Source organism: Ornithodoros turicata, chromosome 2 (assembly GCF_037126465.1).
Source record: "Ornithodoros turicata isolate Travis chromosome 2, ASM3712646v1, whole genome shotgun sequence".
Classification (NCBI taxonomy): Eukaryota; Metazoa; Arthropoda; class Arachnida; order Ixodida; family Argasidae; genus Ornithodoros; species Ornithodoros turicata.
This window is the reverse complement of record NC_088202.1, coordinates 21306164-21309940: the sequence shown is the minus strand read 5'-3', so window position 1 is coordinate 21309940 and position 3777 is coordinate 21306164. Positions and strand designations below refer to the sequence as shown.

Below are 3777 nucleotides of genomic sequence, written 5' to 3'. Positions count from 1 at the left end.
GAAAATAGTAGGTGGTTTTGTAGCAGCTACTGCAACAAAAAACTAATACCTTGACCAATTCAAAGTGAATTATCCGGTTTATAGACGTCTCAAGCAGCGTGTAGGTGCGATAGAGTGCCGTGTGCCCTGGGGAGTCACATCTCGCGTCACCGGCAACAATGAGGGGCTTAGGCTGCAGCTGATCCAGGATTTCCTTTTGTGTAGCCTGGTAGACCTGTAAATAGTGTAAGGAAACAGAATCTTAAAAACTAGTCGGGATGCCTTGTTTTGCTTGTTTTTCTTTTATTACTTGCAGTAGTGACATCTTTATATGCTGTTCAATGTGAGCATAGTACTTACATGATTGACAGCAGGAAGAAGGACCTCTCTCTGTGTCCTGTAGTACTGCGACTTTGATAGTGTCGCCACCTTCAGCGCTTCGAACATCCGGAATGTTTTTGCGATGTTCACTCCAGAAAATAGAATGGACGAGCAAAAGAGAATGTTGCCCAAGGGCCTGCTTCCAATCCAAGGCTGGCTGGACCACGTACACTGCTGATAACATCTGCTACAATCTGTTGTGGCCTTTATTCATGTACCTATCAGTGTGATTTCTCTGGAGAGGTCCTTGCCATCATAACAAGAGAAAGATGACAGCAGTTCCCGTAGGCTAGATTCCGCTACGAGGATCAGCCGTCCATCACCACTTGGTCTGTAAGAGGAATGCATAATATTCACCCATGTGAGCCTTTGTTTACATGTCCAAAACTTACGCTAGGTGCACTATGTGAGACTTGGAGTGCTGTGGCCGTGAGGATCTTGCAGGTTCATCACTAGAAAGCAGAGTTCGTGACATCAGTTGGCAAGCAGAGTTTGTACAAGGTCACAAGCTCGATAAGAACAGAACTCACTCTTCGTTCCCGGAGGTTTCCGTTAGCTGCGACAGGTGAACTGTTGTGTCCTTTGGGTCCGGTACACTACGAAGGGAACAAAGTACACAGTGATCACCAATTACCCATTCCTGTTTTCTATCCAATATCTATAGATCAGAGCATTGCTCTTGACGTGGGCACCTTCCTCATTATATTTATTGTGTGGGGGCATGAAGAAGTACATGTCACCATAAGGACACAGTCACAAAAGGGTCCATGTACAGAACGTGGATGGAGTACCAGGACACAGACACATTATAAGCAAACAGTGAGTTTTCTGTTTACTTTCTCAATGGACACCACAGTGTAAAAACCAAAACATACTTCTAAGTACATAAAAAATGACTAAAAGGAATTGTATGGAGCACAACAGGACGCAGAGCACCGTTTCATATGACTATAATATGCCTATGGCGGTCTAGAAGGCTCGGTTACCATAATATGACACACCACAGAGATTCTATCGTGGTATCCCATCCTTCTTCTTCGTCTTCTCCAGGATTGGCAGATATCAGCAAGGGAGATTCCCCTGGGTCTTCTGCTGTTGCTGCTTCTGTTTCCTGTACTGGGGTAGAGGCTCTTGGAGTGCAAATGTCTATAGGGGGCCTTCCAATACCATGTCATCACTTCCACCCTCAGTGGCACTTTGTGACGGCCTCAGGTGACGTAATGTGTCTAGTGGAAGGTGCTGTTCTGTTTGTGTGCTCCTGCTTAGCACCGAGAAGCGTGTTTGAGTACCTGGAAATTTAATTATCCTTGGCTACATGACGAACTTGACAAACCAAGCCTCAGGAAATAGCACCAAATGTAGATGTTGCTACGACTTTCTGTGTACCCTTGTGCTTTACGGCCTGTCTCATCTTTACCTCCATGCCCACAGGCACTAGGGTATAAACAAAAACCACACTGGCCTACGCTTAGGTATGGTGCCAAAGGCTCCAGGGGTAGTCCATCCAAAATTATGGCTGTAACAAATCAGTAACACACTACATAACATATGCTATAGCATATGGTTTCATTTTCTCCTATCATATAACATTCTTGCACAAACAGCTACAATTTTGTGGACATACTGCCTTCTGAATAGGGTGGTGGTAGGGAGTGCTCTTGGATGGGACCTGAATCAGCTGCACCTGGTTCTTCTAAGATAGAACCTAAGATTTAAGGAGAATCTTTCCAGAACAGCACCACAAGAACATAAGAAGTGCACCCAAAGTTGGGCAAGACAACCGCAAAAACTGCCTCCCTGCAGCACACAAACAATTCAGAAGCAGAGAGATAAAAGTGGAGTCAGTTTTTCCTTTTATTGATCTGTTTGTGAATTGCTCTGTGTCGGGAAATTGCAAACACCTATTTTAATACTGTACCGACCACTTGCGCTTGACTCTGTCGAGGTGCTGGTGGTGGTGGTGGTGATGGCGATAGGGCTTGCCGTTGTCGGCCTCACGTATGTGGGGAACGTCACGACTGACGCCCTGGGGGAATGTGCGTCCTGGGCCGACTTCTAAGGGTACTGTGCCGACATATGTCTGAAAGCGTCTGAGGAAAACCCAGGAAAAACCCCAGACAGCACAGCCGGCACCGGGATTCGAACCCGGGTACCTCCCAGTCTCGACGTGACATGGCCAGCACGCTAACCACTGAGCCACGGGAGCTGGTTGTCGAGGTGCTTGCGCGTGCCTGTAATGCAGCTGAAAACCAATCATATACCACTTTGCACAAAAGAAGACGAAAGTCACGGACAAGCTCAATCGCGCCGCAGGTTCAGTAGTTGCACGATAACGCATCGGGTAACCACAAAAGCCAATCATGATACTGCTTTCATGTCAGTGGCATCACATTTATTGAATTTTATTTATATATTTATTAACGATAGGTTAGGGGATACATTATTATATTGTACGGACGTATATCCACTTCGTCGTTTGCGCCTAAGTAGTTCATGCGGAAGAGCGACAGATCAGATTGAAAATAACTACGTGTTACTTAACTGTCGAAGTTGCTGGCTCCTTTTGTTCGTGGAACACTGTCGGAACGGCGTCAAGTTTCAGTCTCTTCCCTTTTTGCGCCAGTCCAAGCTGCACCTGCAGGATACTCTCATCCAGGTATGCATCATCGGTGAAATGCGAGGAGCATAGGCGGACAGCGTGAATACACCGTGCTTCATCTGGATACCTGCTGGTGATAGCAGCTTCCCACTTTCGCTTCGTCTGGCTGTCCCTAGGCATGTGAAATGTCGCCTCGGGGTTTTCTACTGAAGTTTTCCTGCAGCCGGGAACGCTGCATCGGTTTCCCGACGGCATCTCACGCGGACTAACGCGAATGATGCAAGCGCAAAGATTCTCCTGGTTGCTTGCTTCCGTACGGGGTATGAGTGGACAGCCAAACGATCTCCGGATTCACAAAGAGTATCCGCGTCACTTGAAATTCAAATTCACATGTGAAAGCGGGCGACGTGCAGGATAAAGCAAAGGAGCTTCAGACTTGACGGCAGACGACAGCGTCCTTCACAGCGGATTTGCCAGGTTCGACCTTGCGTCACACGGTGTTGTTGGCGCTCGCATTCGAGGATCAAAACGCAGCCCGATCTTTTAAATTCGATTTCTCATCACCTGGGCCGCTTTGTGAAGAGAAAGTTTTGCAAATTACTCGTGGTATTGTGACGAACAAATTTGTACTGGATTCGTAGCCACGGTTCCGGATGCGACAGTCCCTTTAACACATCTGTAACCAGGGGTGCGGATGGGCCTCGTACGCCGGAATTTTCAATAGCGTGAAGTGCAGATTTGGAGTCTGTCAAGACTGTCCATGCCCGCGGGGTAAAGTCAGCGATGTGTTGCGAAACAAAAGGATGACTTAATCAGAA

General features: G+C 47.2%; 1 long non-coding RNA gene across 1 annotated transcript; it reads right to left on the bottom strand.

Annotated features, from left to right (window-relative positions):
- Window positions 1-344: 344 nt before the first annotated feature.
- LOC135383198 (uncharacterized) lies at window positions 345-3544 on the bottom strand. The gene is made up of 4 exons (XR_010419730.1): window positions 2903-3544; window positions 891-956; window positions 753-812; window positions 345-691 (listed from the first exon to the last, which is right to left on the bottom strand). It is a non-coding gene; the product is annotated as an uncharacterized LOC135383198 (long non-coding RNA).
- Between the last annotated feature and the right edge of the window lie 233 nt (window positions 3545-3777).